This window comes from Tursiops truncatus, chromosome 3 (assembly GCF_011762595.2).
Source record: "Tursiops truncatus isolate mTurTru1 chromosome 3, mTurTru1.mat.Y, whole genome shotgun sequence".
Taxonomy (NCBI): Eukaryota; Metazoa; Chordata; class Mammalia; order Artiodactyla; family Delphinidae; genus Tursiops; species Tursiops truncatus.
In genome coordinates, this window is record NC_047036.1 from 42,751,154 (window position 1) to 42,767,457 (window position 16,304).

General features: G+C 38.7%; 1 protein-coding gene across 24 annotated transcripts in view; it reads right to left on the reverse strand.

Moving 5' to 3' along the window:
• The window catches only part of SLC38A9 (solute carrier family 38 member 9), a 138,805-nt gene extending 126,785 nt beyond the window's left edge, over positions 1-12,020 (reverse strand). For 10 of the 24 annotated variants that reach the window (XR_012330685.1, XR_012330684.1, XR_012330686.1 and 7 more), the window contains exon 1: positions 11,666-11,954. The gene's annotated coding sequence lies outside the window, so the exon portion shown is untranslated. Of the gene's footprint in view, positions 1-8,724; positions 8,887-11,193; positions 11,253-11,665 lie in introns of those variants that run through there. The other 14 variants (XR_012330687.1, XR_004525781.2, XR_012330680.1 and 11 more) reach the window with 10 other exon arrangements.
• Between the last annotated feature and the right edge of the window lie 4,284 nt (positions 12,021-16,304).

Genomic DNA, 16,304 nt, shown 5'->3' on the forward strand with positions numbered 1-16,304 from the left:
GATCTGCAGATTCAAGAAGTTTAATGAATTCAAGCAGAATCAATAAACAATATGTTACAGAGTTGGAAAAAAAAATTAAAATTCCAGACCAAAGGGGGAAAAGATCAAGTGAAGTTCTTGGAATTAAAGTGTTCTAAAGCCCTTGTATTGGCCAGATCAACATTACACTTTGATGTGATGTATGGTGTAATTTTAAAGGTAACTACTAACATAATAGAAAACAATATATAACTTATAATCTAGGAGAGGGAGAAAGGAGAATGTTAAAAAATAAATGACTTAAAGAAAGGTAAGAAAGGAGAAAAAAATGTAAAAGAAGTAGGACAAATAGAAAGCATAAAATAGATAAGATCCTCCCATTCTTTCTTAAACCCATGCTAATCAGGCTATCTTCCCCATCACTACACAAAACCTACTCTTATTAGACCAATGCCCTCCATATTGGTAAACTCAATTTCTCAATCTTTAACTTGCTTGCCTTATCAGAAATATTTGCCACAAAGAATCACTCTCTTCCTTAATAAACTGATTCAACAGGGCTTCAGGTTTTTCCTATATCTCTCTGGTCCCTCCTCCTTTTCTGTCTGCTTTGCTCACTGTTAGCTCCTTGTCTCCCTTAAAATTGTAGAGTCTCGGGCTTCCCTGGGTGGCACAGTGGTTAAGGAATCTGCCTGCCAATGCAGGGGACATGGGTTCGATCCCTGGCCTGGGAGGATCCCACATTCCACGGAGCAGCTGAGCCCGTGCGCCACAACTGCTGGGACTGCGCCCTGGAGCCTGCGAGTCACAACTGCTGAGCCTGCGTGCCACAACTGCTGAGGCCTGCACGCCTAGAGCCCATGCTCTGCAGCAGGAGAGGCCACCGCAATGAGAAGCCTGTGCACCGCAATGAGTGGTGGCCCCTGCTTGCCACAACTAGAGAGGGCCCGCATGCAGCAGCAGAGGCCCAACACAGCCAAAAATAAATACATTTATTAAAAAAACAAATTGTAGTCTCAAGGGTCAGTCTTTGTACTCTTCTCTATTTACCTCAATTTTTAGGTAATGTTATCCAATCTCATGGTTTTAATATCGTCACTTGTGTTATACAATACAGTAGCCACTAGTCACAAGTGATTACTTAAATTTATACTAATTAAAATTAAATTAAAAAAAATTCAGTACCTGAGTCACTCTAGCCACATGTGGCTAGTGGCTACCATATTGCACAGTGTAGGTATAAAACATTTCCATCATTGCAGAAAGTTCTGCTGATCTAGATAATGACAAATTTCACATTATATTTCTAGCCAAAACTTCTCTCCTAAATTTCAGACTTGCATATCCAACTACCAACTTAACATCTTTTTAAAAATTGAGATATAATTGACATATAACATTATACTAGTTTTAGATACACAACATAATGATTTGGTATATGTATATATCCAACTTAATATCTTTACTTGGATATAATAGACAAGTGAAACCTGTCAAAAACTGAACTTCTGACTTTTTCCTGAAAAGCTACCCCATGCATTGTTTTCCTGATTTCAGTTAATGGTATTTCCATCCTTCTAGTTGCTCAAGCTAAAATTCTTGGAATCACTCATAACTTCTTTTTCTCAGTCTACATTCAATCCGTTAGGAAATCTTGTTGGCTTTCTTTCAAATATATCCAGACTCTGACTACCATCATTTGTTACCAAGATTTCTACAGTGGAGCTCTCTGTTTGTACCCTTACAGTTTACTTGCCACACAAGCAGGTAGAGAGTTGTAGAGTGGTATAGTAAGGAATTTGGCCTCACCCAGTTGGTTGTTACAACTGAGGGAAGTGCTATTAGCACCCAGTAGGTAGAGACTAGGGATGCTGCTAAAGATCCTACAGTGCACAGGTTAGCTTCCTACAACAATTACCTAGCCAAAAATGTCCTGAGACTGAGAAATCTGCCCTAAGGGGGAAAATAGGAGGCTGTGTTAGGGAAAGACAGGAAGGGACCTCATATGGTAATGGCAGTATTCTATTTCTTTAACTTGATTGTGGTTACATGGCTATTTGCTTTATAATTATTCAATATACGTATGTTCGATGCACTTTTTTGTAGGATGTTGTATTTCACAATTATTAAAAAAAAAGGGAACTCCATAAGATGAAGTAAACAGATTTTAACACAAAACCAAGTGCTTTACCTTTTATCCTCAACCTGTAAGTTACTATTATTACCTTCACTTTATAGAAAAGGATACAAAGCATGGAGAAGGTAAGTAATTGACTACAAAGTTAGTAAGTGGCAGAGTTCAAATTCAAGCCTACACAGTTTAAGTCCAGAGCCTGTATTCTTTGCCACTATGCTGTGCTGTTTTTCCTGTTCTTTGGCCTTTCCTCCTCCTCTCTTTTATCTTTCACTTTTACTTCTCTTTCTTGTTACAGCCCAGACTACTCAACAAGTATAGCTTTATTATTGCTGTATTTGTTTAATGGAGTTTAATGTCCACTGATCTTATTTTTCTAATTGTAGCATTTACGGCAAAGTAGAAAGAAAATGGGGTTTCTGAGGGAGAGTCCTATATTTGCCACTCACTACCTGTGTAATTTAAGACTAACCATTTAACCTCCACGAGACTATTTTCCCATTTGCAAAATGGAAATAATAACATCCTCTTCACTGGGGTGTTTGAGAATTAAATGACATGATGCATATTATACTTAGTACTTTGTAACGGGAAAATAAATGTTCAAATGTATTATTATTCCTTTCAAAAATCAAATAGGGCTTCCCTGGTGGAGCAATGGTTGAGAGTCCACCTGTCGATGCAGGGTACACAGGTTCGTGCCCCGGTCCGGGAAGATCCCACATGCTGCGGAGAGGCTAGGCCCGTGAGCCATGGCCGCTGAGCCTGGGTGTCCGGAGCCTGTGCTCCGCAACGGGAGAGGCCACAACAGTGAGAGGCCTGTGTACCGCAAAAAAAAAAAAAAAAAAAAAAATCAAATAAAAATACTTCTTTTTTTTTAAAACATATGCAGCCTTTTGAGTTTTTTCCTATTTTTTTAAATGAAAAATTCTTCTTAGTAACAAAGAGCTAATAAGCAAATATTGCCAACATGCCACTATTATGTGATAGAGATGTTGGTAACATGTTCTATTTCCCAGCATGTGTTTTCTTTTCTGTTTCTTTCCTTTCCATTTCCCTATTCTGCTCTTCTGTGTTTCTGTTCAACAATTAAGCCAAAGCTCTCATTAACTTAATGCTACTGAAGATAAATAATGTTAAATAAAAATGTTAAAGTATTACCTTATAAGGTAATAATAGTAATTTTAACAGTAACTTTTCAAAAAAGGCAAAACCATATACAGTTGACCCTTCAACAATGAGGGAGTTAACTGTGCCTCTGCACAGTTGAAAATTGGTGTATAACTTGACAGTCAAGTATCTGCAAATCTGCATCTGTAGATTCAACCAATCATGGATGGTGTAGTACTGTAGTACATAATATTGAAAAAAATCCACATATAAGTGGACCTGAACAGTTCAAACCTGTGTTGTTCAAGGTCTACTGTATTACCATTTCCAATCAAGAAGGGCCTTATTTCTGTAACTTATAAAGAGTATGAACATAAAAATGATGATCTATTCTAAGATGAGGCAACTAAAATACTGAGTAATGGTAAACTCTGAACAATATATTCATCCAACAAGGTCTCAATGAGCCTCTACAAGGTACTTGGGTACTGAGAAAAACAGAAAAAAAAAAAGTCATGGTCCCTATCCTCAAGAAACTTAAAAAATATAATTTATGAAGTCAAGAAGTCAGGTAATTTGTCCTAAATCACTTAAATAATAAAACCAAGCAGGATGCTAATAAACGATTATGATTTTCTGTTCCTCATTTCACTTTTAGCTCATATCTACACCACTTGCTAGTCGTGGCTCCCAAATTAGCTCTGTAATAGATTAGTGCAAGATTTATTCTTTTAAGGTAAAAAGTTTAGTTGACTATTTGAAACATAGAGCCATATAACATATATATTCAAATGTGGAGCATCAGAAATGATCTTGAATATAAAGTATACACTGATCAATAGTAACTGTTACTAAAATCTCACTAAGATAAAAAGGAACTGTGAGTAAGCTAAGTAGTTTCATCAGAACAGTTAGTTGATATGCAAAAACAGAAGCCTGATTTTTCAGTTCCTTTTTTAATGTAATAAAACTGATTAATAATTCAGTTGACTTCTTTGGTCTTAAGTTTTAAAACTAAAGGCAGAATTAAGAGTACTTTGACCCACTAATTTACAAGACTAGGATTGACAGTCCTATTAAATATCCTTAGTCTAAAACTGTCAATTTCACTAAATAAAACTTGAAAAAAGTATCTCCTGGATGTAATGAGTAAAAATATTCTATATAAAATATCAATGAAAAATACATTTTAAATTAAGGTGGGTATCTAAGATCAGCAACAACTCAAGGATGCCCACTCTTGCCAATTTTATTCAACATAATATTGGAAGTCCTAGCCACAGCAATCAGGCAAGAAATAGAAATAAAAGGATTCCAAATTGGAAAGGAAGTAAAAAGGTAACACTCTGCAGATGACATGACACTACACATAGAAAATCCTATGATGCCACCAAAAAAGTAGTAGAGCTCAACAATGAATTCAGTAAAGTTGCAGGATACAAAATTAATATACAGAAATCTGTTGCACTTCTATACACTAAAAATAAATTACCAGAAGGGAAATTAAGAAAACAATCCCATTTACCATTGCATCAAAAAGAATAAAATATGTAGGAATAAACCTATCTCAGAAGGCAAAACAACTATACTTGGAAAATTATAAGACACTGATGAAAGAAATTGAAGACAACATAAACAGATGGAAAGGTATACTGTGTTCATGGATTGGAATTAATATTGTTAAAATGACCATACTACCCAAGGCAATCTACAGATTATTGCAATCCCTATAAAAATACCAAGGGCATTTTTCACAGAACCAGAACAAATAATTTTAAAATTTGTATGGAAACACAAAAGACCCCAAATAGCCAAAATAATCTTGAGAAAGAAGAACAGAGCTGGAGGAACAATGTTTCTTGACTTCAGACTATACTACAAAGCTACAATACTCAAAACACTATGGTACTGGCCAAAAAAACAGACAAATAGATCGACGGAACAGGATGAGAAAGCCCAGAAATAAACCCGTGCACTTACGATCAATTAATCTGTGACAAAGGAGGCAAGAATATACAATGGAGAAAAGACAGTCTCTTCAATAAGTGGTGCTGGGAAAACTGGACAGCCACATGTAAAATAATGAGATTAGAACATTTTCTCACACCATATATAGAAATAAACTCAAAATGGATTAAAGAACTAAATGTAAGACCAGAAACCATAAAACTCCTAGAGGAAAACATAGGCGGAACACCCTTTGCCATAAATCACAGCAACATATATTTTTGACCTGTATGCTAAAGCAGAGGAAATAAAAGCAAAATAGGACCTAATCAGACTTAAAAGCTTTTGTGTGGCAAAAAGGAAACCACTGACAAAACAAAGAGACAACCTACTGAATGGGAGAAAATATTTGCTAATGATATGACTGATAAGGGGTCAATACCCAGAATATATAAACAGCTCATACAACTCAACAAAAAAACAAGCAACCCAATTTAAAAATGGGCAGATCTGAATAGACATTTTATAAAGAAGACATACAGATGGCCAACAAGCACAAGAAAAGATCCTCAACGTCAGTAATCATCTGGGAACTTCAAAACCACAATAAGATATCACCTCACACCCATTAGAATGGTTATCATCAAAAAAGTGAGAAATAACAAGTCTTGGTGAGGATGTACATGTAAGGGAACCCTTATACACTGTTGGGGGAATGTAAATTGGTGCAACCACTGTGGAAAACAGTATGGCCAATTTCTCAAAAAACTGAAAATAGAACTACCATATGACCCAGCAATTCCACTCCTGGGTATACATCTGAAAAAAAATGAAAACACTAATTCAAAAAGATACAGGTACCCCAATGTTCATTGCAGCATTATTTACAACTGCCAAGATACGGAAGTAACCTAAGTGTCCATCAACAGATGAATGGATAAAGAAGATGTGGTATATGTATAATGCAACACTACTCAGCAATAAAAAAGAATGAAATTTTGCCATTTGCAACAACGTGGATGGACGTGGAAGGTATTATGCTAAGTGAAATAAGTCAGACAAAGACAAATACTGCATGATATCACTTATATGTGGAATCTAAAAAATAATACAAACTAGTGAATATAACAAAAAGGAAACAGACTTACAGATACAGAGAACAAACTAGTGGTTACCAGTGGAGCGAGGGAAGCAGGGAGGGGCAAGATATGGGTAGGGGATTAAGAGTTATAAACTATTACGTATAAAATAAATAAGCGGGCTTCCCTGGTGGCGCAGTGGTTGAGAGTCCGCCTGCCTATGCAGGGGACATGGGTTCGTGCCCCGGTCTGGGAGGATCCCACATGCCGCGGAGCAGCTGGGCCCGTGAGCCATGGCCGCTGAGCCTGCGCGTCCGGAGCCTGTGCTCCGCAACGGGAGAGGCCACGACGGTGAGAGGCCCGCGTACCGCAAAAATAAATAAATAAATAAATAAATAAATAAGCAAGCCAGAAAGATATATTGTACAACACAGGGAATACAGTCAATATTTTAAAATAACTATAAATGCAGTATAACCTTTAAAAATTGTGAATCACTATTTTGTACACCTGTAACTTATGTAATATTGTACATCAACTGTATCTCAATTAGAAAAAAAAGGAAAAGGAAAATAAAGAAAGATGGACATGGCATAGGAATTAAAAGCTTGGAAAATAAACATATAGTAGAGAAGTTATTAACTTTACAGAGTTTTAAAACTATCATCTCAATTTAAAAAATTAAATATTTTAGAAATTGAAAAGTTGACTGTCAGGAAGCCAGTACCCCTTCATCAAAAAGAATAACTTAAAGAACTTGGGGGAAATTTATAAAAGAAAATCTAAAGCACATAAAATAATCTATAAATTAATGTGTAAGCATTTGGAACTATTCCAAGCACTACTGAACTTTATATAGGAGTTTGCTACTATTATTTGTGAACTTAAACTAAGTTTAATGAAATGAGCTTAATGAAACTGTTATACTGTGGGAGGAAAAAGGCATAAACAGAATTGTTAAGAAATGCTAGAGAAAATTTTTAGTATTGGTAAGCAGGCAGAACCTTATTGCTCTTAAATCTACAAAAACTGATGAAACCACCTTCAGAAGGTATTCATTTGTTTGAATTATACACAATGGTTAAATCGGGATATAGCCTATTCTGATTCTATTAAGTAGAATTTAGTGGTCAGCTCACATAAGACTGCTTGGATTTGAATCCTGGATTTACTGTGTGACTTGGGGCAACTTACTTAAATTCCCTAAGGGAATTTGGTTTGAGATTTAAATGAGATAATGCACATAATAATGTGACCGGTCCACAGTGAGTGCTCAATAAACATAGCTATCATTTTTATTATGAATTTAGTTCTTTAAAAGTAACTAGCAAAATTATATTTTGGCTTAATTTAGTGGCCTGAATAAAATCAGCTGACAGATGTACGTCTTTAGCATAAAGTGAGTAAACCCAGTGAGGTAAGAAAGATAAAGAAATTGAGCTTCATAGAATTACTGAACTGTCACAAACAGAATAGACCTAAAGGGAAAGAATTCATTTCTGAAGAACAAAACAGTGTCACTTTGGAGAAAAACTCAGAGAAAAAGACAAGTCAATAGAAAGGTAGTGGAAGATGGAACTAACATTTATTTATTGAATGCCTACTACTGGCCTAATGTTTACATGTTGTTTAATTGCATCCAATACTTTAGGATTTGGGAAATAGGTATTACCTTCAAATTATTGATACAAAAAACATAAATAAATAAAAAACCATGAAGCTCAGAAGTAACTTGTCCTAAATCACGTAACTAATAAAGCCACGATTGGGAAATGAAACCAGGCTACTTTGATCCCAAACGCTATTTCCCACTATAGTGGGATGTCTGCTTTAAAGAAGGAGGCAGGCTATTTGGAAGACAAAAGAAGCCTCTGAAAATCAGGTCCTGTTCAGATTCGGAAACAAAAAAGCAGTAATACCTAGAATGACAAATGGCCTTAAACTCTTTAAAAACAAAGTTTAGGACTAGAAGAGTGAAGATATGTGCCGAAGTATCTGGATTACAAATTTAAAACAACACAGTTTTCTTGAAGCAAACTAGCTTAGGTGAATTTGTTTCTCTTGATGCAAACTTCTTTGTCTCAAGGCTAGATATTCCCTTGGACAGCAATAATCCTTCCAGCAGCAGTGAAACACAGGAAAGGTCAATAGCCAAGTCAGAGTAGGAAAAAACATACCTGCTTAAACAATGGCAGAAAAAAACGGCTACACTTCTGACTTACTTTGTTAACCAATACTCTCCACTGTATTGGTTCCTAAACTAAACTGAGAATGTGGTTGAGTTTAGAAACAGGATTTTTTATGTCCTGGAGATGATACTTTCACTGAATATTGAATGTTAGGAAACCAGAAAAGAGGAAAATCTAGAAAGGTTCTTAGATTTCAGTCAGCCTTAACAAAAAGTGATAATCAAGGTTGGGGAAAATATGAAGGACATTCAGGAATTGACATAAAGTTTCCAGTTTAATCACATACATGTATTTGTCCTGGGCGAATCTGAAATCTTGTGGCATTGTCAAATTAGCTTTTTATTCCAAACAAGCAGAAAACTGATGATATTTCAATGATTCAAAATAAATCATGAATGAGTCCAAAGTTCCTAGTGCCTTTCAAAGATTTATTAACATTCAAGTAAATATGAAGAACTGTAAGGAAACAGATCATTTTCAGTTGCCTCAATTAGTCAAGTAACCTGAACTTCAAATTCCCCCAGAATGCTGTTTCAAAGGAAATTTGATACCTTTCTGAAAGTCTTGAGAACTATAAACTGAAGTTTGATGAATTAGGTTGAGGTGAATTGGAGTTTCATAGCTAATATTACTTAGATGGTAACACAGAATAGTGCTACCAATGATTAAGTAAAATTTTAAATATTCCTAAGCACTAATTTGCCACAGACTAACACTAATATAGGGAGTTAAATACAAAAAAATGACATAAACAGATATATTCATTTCTATTTCATTCAATCCTCTGATCTTTAAGACACTGAAGTCCCAGATACAAGATTATTAATGTCAAAGGTAAGTCATTTAGTAATAAGACCCTTGGGCTTCCCTGGTGGCGCAGTGGTTGAGAGTCCGCCTGCCGATGCAGGGGATACAGGTTCACGCCCCGGGTCTGGGAAGATCCCACATGCTGCGGAGCGCCTAGGCCCGTGAGCCATGGCCGCTGAGCCTGGGCGTCCAGAGCCTGTGCTCCGCAATGGGAGAGGCCACAACAGTGAGAGGCCCACGTACCGCCAAAAAAAAAAAAAAAAAAAAAGAAAAGAAAAAGAAAAAGACCCTTATCATTTATTTTAAGATTGGTTTTAGTATGGGGTCTCAATATGAAAACAGCTTATTAACTTGTTTGCTGGTGCTTATGCTGAAGCATTTATCTCCATGAAAAGAACATAGAGAACCACCAAAGGAAGCTCCTAAATGTTATTTTTAAAAGTTATTAACTGTGAGCATCAGTATGTCTCAAAGAATGTCAGCCCTTTCCACACTAGGTTCAGAAACTTTCTTTGACAATTCTTTGCAAAAGCAAACCTACAGTACATATGCCAAGATGCTAGCGACAATCTGCAATAAGGAGGTACTAGCTTTTGCCCAAAGAAATGGATTATGAACCCACCATACAAGTATTTATGAGTGAAAATTACTATTAACTAATACTTCTGCAAATGGTAGAGTTTTAGATACTATATTTACATTCAGTTCACCAGGCCAGGGGTTGATAATTTTTTTTCTGCAAAGGGCCAGATAGTAAATATTTTAGGCTTTGCCAGCCATATGGTCTCTACAACTACTCAACTCTGCCTGTAGCACAAAAGACAATGTATAAATGAGTAAGCATGGTTGTGTTCCAGTAAAACCATATAAAAAGTAAATACATTTGGCAGTGGCCAAATTTGGTCATAGTTTACTCACCTCTGTAGTATGCCAATATCAAAGCAATTGGAACCATATCATTAAAAAGGCAGCCTTGTGAAAGCAGTTATGTATATGTATGTTCTTCTAGGTAAGTCTGTAACTTCTATAAAGTCCGGTAACAAACTTTATCTAAACCTCTTCCTTATGAATTGCTTAATGGTGAGCCAATAGGAGCCATAATATTCAAATTCTGATGTGACAGTTGGAACATGCTTCTAATCTGATCAATAAATCCTTTAAAAGGTGTTAAATTTGACAGTGCTGGAAGACAATGTGTTTTAATAAAGAAATTAGCAGTCAGAACAATGCAATGGCACCAAAGAACCTCTCCTCTCACACTGGGAACACTAAATGCTCTAGTTATGTTTAGGCAGTAGGAAAGAAAGAATACTGGCAAGTACTGAAATTTAAGTGTATTATAAAATGCTGGCTTGCTAGAAATTTTTATCTTCTTAATTTTTTCTTTACTTTTATGTTCGTATCTCTTAAAAAAATACTATAAATCATTATTTTAATTTGTAATTCAGGTATTCCCATCCTCCTATGCTGTTTACCCTTTATTGTAACTATTTAAGGTATTATAAAAATCACAATAAACAGCATTATTTTTATGTATGTAACTGAGATATGCAGCATTTAAGACAGAAGAAATCTAAGGCTAAATGTTTTCAGAGCTCTAGTGGGCATACAGTGGGAAAGGAAAGGTGAACTTTATTTTCTTCGAGGCAAAGAAGCTATAGGTGACATCTTAGCTTGCCACCAACCTTTATTCTTAATATGAAGTTTGTAGTTGTTTGTGAGGCAAGGAGATTTTTGTTCAAGTTAAAACAAGGGTTTCTTTGACCTACTGCAAAGTGTAAAGCCTTTCCCTTCAGGGGCTGCCTGTTACCCTGCATATGACAAGCAGTAAAAAGATAAAAGGAGGGGGAACAGGTTCTAAAGTTTGCTAATCTACTGATCTCAGCAATAGATTACGGCATGGCTTGAGAGTCATGAAAATTAGGTTTTAGTCAAGCTGGCCATTAACCGGTTGTCTCGTGGTGAGCGAGTCAGTTTCTTCAACTCGGTGGACTGAAGTTTCCTCATCTGGAAAATGAGAGAATGCGCTTGACTAGCTGCTCTCAAAGGTCCGTTCCAGCTCTATTATTCTAAGACAGGAAAATGTCAAGCCACCTACTGTGGTCACTGTCTCTCACAGTCGAGCCGGGGGAAAAGCGTGACGAGGACTTCCCTGTCTCAGCCCTCACCCCATCTGCGGTCCTAGCTCAAGGCACCAAGGGAGCTTCCTCCCCACCTCCCCTCTCTAGCTCTCTCCTACTCGGGATAGAAAAGGGCGCTCCCATTCCCGCAATTCCCCCAATTCTCCTCCTCCCTCCTCCTCTCACTCGGGTGTTCACCCACGGTAACCCTGCCTTTTCCCTAAGGTCCGGCAGACACCGACTCCCACAGCCCCTCGAGTTCTTTCTCAGCCCCCGACGGAGGCCCTGCCTTGCTCTCACCCGAGACCTGTAGGAACGCGCGCCGCCTCTCCGGACCGGTCTCCGCGGGCCCCGGCTTTGGCCTCACCGCTTCCGCAAGAAGCCACAGTTCCGAGGCGTTTCCCTGAAGAACTTCCCCGGGTAACAGCCGACTCCGTCGCAAGCTCAGCCTTAGCAGCCGCGTCCCCCCTTTCCCTCCGCTCCCTCCCGGGAGATGAGTTTGCAAGACCCGGAACGTCCTCTACCTGAGCAGGCCGAGCCTTTAATCTCAGAGAGCTCGGCGGGAAGGAGGACACCCCTCCCCCAAACTTCTCAACTTGCTGCAGCAAGGGTTCTTGTCCCCTGAACAGGAAAAGGCAACGGCCTAGGCCGCGGAGGCCAGCGGGGGATGCAGTTCTGAGAGCGCTAAGCCGGCCGCCGCAGTCAAACCTCCTGCCGCCGCGGACTACAACTCCCAGAGGGCTCTGCGACAGCCAACACGCCTCCCGCCGCAGAGCCCAGCCCTCCGGCTTCGGAAGGAAGGGCGGCGCAGGTGGGCTAATCGCGTTTTATCTGCAGCCAGACCTTTGCGCTAGAGTCTGTTGCCTGCCTGCCCTTAAGGCATCTAAGAGGAGGGACGCGATCTCCTGCAGTCTACCACCCCGGAGGCCACCTGAGAAAGGGCTGATGTGACATTTCCATCTAGGGCTGACCTCCCATTATCTGTCTGTTATCTCAGGCTGTTCTCGCTGGTGCTCTGTACTCTCATCACGTGCTTGCACCCTGTGGACACCAAGGGAAGCTGGTTTGAAAAAAAAATTGTTAGATTTGGCACTTTCTCTCCCTTGTCTAGACATTTAGGTTTGTTTTTTGTTTTTTACGTGTTGGCAGTTTAGTCACTAGGCTAAAAGAGGGGCTTTGGTAGGATTTTAAGCACCCTCTCCCCATCCCTAACGATTTCGCCGACAGCCACCCCAAATAAACATACAGTCTAAGGAAAATTGGTGTGCTTGTTATAAAAAGTCAGCTTAAGGTAAGTCTCCTGGAAAGCATATGGCAATACCTCAACTCTTCTTACGTAGGAAGCCGGTGGCTTTTTTTTTTTTAAGCAAAACAACCAGGAAAAATCCAACGTTAGTGTAATGTGTTAATCCCAAGTGAAAGAAACCAAATTTAACAAATAGTTAAAACTGAGTGCCAAACATTTTACATAAAATATCTCATTAAGTCTTTACCATGATTCTAGAAGTGTATATTATCCCTGTTTTACAAATAAGGAAACAGCCCTAGAGAATTTTAAGAGTTACCCAAGGCCAAACAACTATCAAGTGGCAGAAGATCTGGAATTCAAACTGAGGTCTTCTTCCAAAGCCTATGCTCTCAAACTCTGCCTCTATTATCGAGGGTTTGATAAATGCAAGGCAGGTAATGTGATGAATATTGCCTTTAAGGCAGATAAAAGTTATTTTGCTAATGGTGTCCTTATTAAAAAACTTTTGCAACTGCTTTTTAGCCTGCCTTCAACAGTACATTCTTTTGATAGCTGCACTGGTGGCAAAATTTTCTTCTTTCTCTGCTTTTCAGGCTGAGAAAATATTTTTAGGTAAGGCTGAGAAGCACGAAAGTAGATGGTATGGAATGACGTCAGCGAAAATGGCTGAATAGGGAACTTGAAAACTCTCCCTCCACAAAAGCAACGAATAACCTGGTGAAACTGTCAGAATCAGCTTTTTTTGGAACTCTGGAATCTAATAAAAAAAACTCACAACAACCAGGGGAACACTTAAGAAAAGACTGCTGAATTTTGGCAAGAAAGCTCTGTGATTATCTCTAGCTTGCCAGTGGCCTTGAGGACAGCAGCCCACATTCCTGGTGTAGGTTGCTGGTACCAGAGAGAGTAATATGGACCTTATTCTAAAGGAGTTGTAATTTTGTGTTTTGACCTATCTGGTGGTGTCCTGAAGGTTTGGCTCAAGGGCTTACCTTTGTTTCCCCAGCCTTGGAGCCTCCCAGGGCTGAGGCAGGATTGTCAAAAGAGTTTAAAGCAAATGTATTAGTCACTGCCACCAGGGTACCATGTAACAGTTGGGACAAACAATAAACAGGCCAAGAAACCTAGGAAGGAAGAGGCTGGGGAAGCAGATACTTGGGGAATAAAGGGTTTTTGTTTTCTATTTTTTAAATATTTACTTATTTGGTCGTGCTGTATCTTAGTTGCAGCAGGTGGGCTCCTTAGTTGAGGCATGTATGCGGGATCTAGTTCCCTGACCAGGGATGGACCCGGGCCCCCTGCGTTGGGAGCATGGAGTCTTATCCACTGTGCCACCAGGGAAGTCCTGGTATAAGGGTTTTCTTGAAAAGCTTCCTCCTCTTCTGGGGAATCCAGAAGGCCACATGCATGCCTTGGTCTGGACCCATGCTCAGAAAAGACCTGAGAAGACCCTAAGCTCTCACTTCTGGCTGACTTTCAGACTCTGTACAAGCAGGAAGTGAAGGCTAATGCAGAAATGTAAAGTATCCTGCTAAGCATTGAAGGAGTGCCCCAGCACACAGCTAGCTGACAAAGACTGGGAGAGATTTTTTGCATTTTATCTGGTTTTTTCTTTTTCTTTTTTGCTTATAAGCATTTAATAAAGATATCTCTGCTAAATCACTAGCTGACCACTAAGCTAATGGAACAGAGTGGTCACACAACAAAGAATACAGACTTTATAGAATTAGCTGACTGGTAGTTAAGTCTAAAAGCTTGATCACATTTAAACTTGATTTTTAAAATCAAGCATTTATAGTTGGTGTTATAGACTTCCCATCACATCAGGAAGCACATTTCTGGAATTCTTTCATTTGTGATATTAAGACTATTCAGTGGGCTCAAATATTGTCTCTTACAAAGTTCACCTTTAGCTTTTCACCAGTCATTGATGATCAGTAGCCATTGATGATCATCTTCTAGATCAGAGGTTTGTGTCACCCTTAGTGTCTGAGTAAATTTTTCTCAGTGTCCTTAGTTTCTGTTTACTAAGTGGTTAGGTCCAAACAAATTAATATGTGTTTATTTAAATATATATGGAAATTGAAAGAAAAAGATTTTATTTCATTCTTTAATAACCACAATTGCTTACTAATTGGGTGTATACACCTATTGGGCACTGCATAACTTCTCAAACCTTGAAATCAGATGGGACATCACTGTCTCCATTTCCTCTTCCACATTGGATTTTGCACAGCACTTGCTTGAGATCATAGGAATTGCTGAAAACTCAATTTTGAAAAGATATGTTAGCCAAAAGAATTAACTTGATCTAATGTTGAAACTGTGAAGTACCTCAAGCGTTCACATGGTGTCTGACAGATATTGCTGTTTTCCTCAAAAATTTAAAATACTCTGTGAAGTCCTTGTGAGTTCCCTGTGGTAACCTCATAGCTTAGGAACTGCAGGTCACTAGCAATTATGTTCCTGGCCTAAAGCAAGAATTGACAAACATTTTATGTAAAGGGCCTAGTAGTAAGTATTTTAGGTTTTATAGCCATATGGTCTCTGTTAACAACTACCCAATTCTGCCTTTATGGCGTGAATGCAGCCAACATAGGCAATATATAAACCAATGAGGTGGCTATATTTTAATTTATTTATAGAAATAGGTACTAGACTGGATTTGTTCCCAGAACTGTAGCTTTCTGACCCTCTGGCCTAGAGAACACAGAGTGGAGATTTTCCTTTATTAGCTGGATTCTTCAAAGGAGAGGAATTTCCCCTTTCCTCCAGGATCTGAGCTCACTCCCTTTTTGCATTTGAAGCTCTCCAGCTTTGTTTGGGATTTATTTAAAGGTTTCATCTTTCTTGGTAAGGCCTTGTTTTGAGTACTCGTTTGGCACTTTGGTCTGATCTTGAGATCAGAATGTTTCAACTGAAGTTAGCTGAAAATGACTTTGGCCCAATTTCTTTGGGAAGGGGCTGCTTCAAATGAAACTGCTGGTTTAGCCTTCAGCCCATTCCTCTGGAAGGGCTGTTTTCTGGAGAATGGCAAAAGAAGGGAGGAAGAGAGGGAGGAAGGAAGGAGGGAGGGAGGGAAGGAAGGGAGGGAGGAAGGGCCTTTGTCCTGGCTCCTCAGGGACCAAGCTGTCTTCTTAAGACTGGCTGGGATGAGATTGCACGCTGTTTGAATTGAACCTATTGTGCTGTAAGCTGTTTAAACTGTTTGAAAATTGTTCTTTACTCTAGAGGAAAAACATCTAGAAAATGAGATCCCAGTTATCTAAGTATTTTGAGGGCACACCCTCTACAGGGACTTTAGCCAATTTTATGTTTAAAACCAAGGTCCTACAGGGAGGAGGAAGGGTAAGCTGGGACAAGGTGAGAGAGTGGCATGGACATACATACACTACCAAATGTAAAATAGATAGCTAGTGGGAAGCAGCTGCATAGCACAGGGAGATCAGCTTTGTGTCCACCTAGAGGGGTGGGAAAGGGAGGGTGAGGGAGGAGTGGGGATATGTGTATATGTATAGCTGATTCACTTTGCTATAAGGCAGAAACTAACATACCATTATAAAGCAATTATACTCCAATAAAGATGTTAAAAAAAAACCCAAGGTCCTTCCCTTTGTGCACTTCTAATTAAATAGACTGACCTGACCAAAGACAATTGAGAATATCAATAGTCATTATGGGGAACTTTTG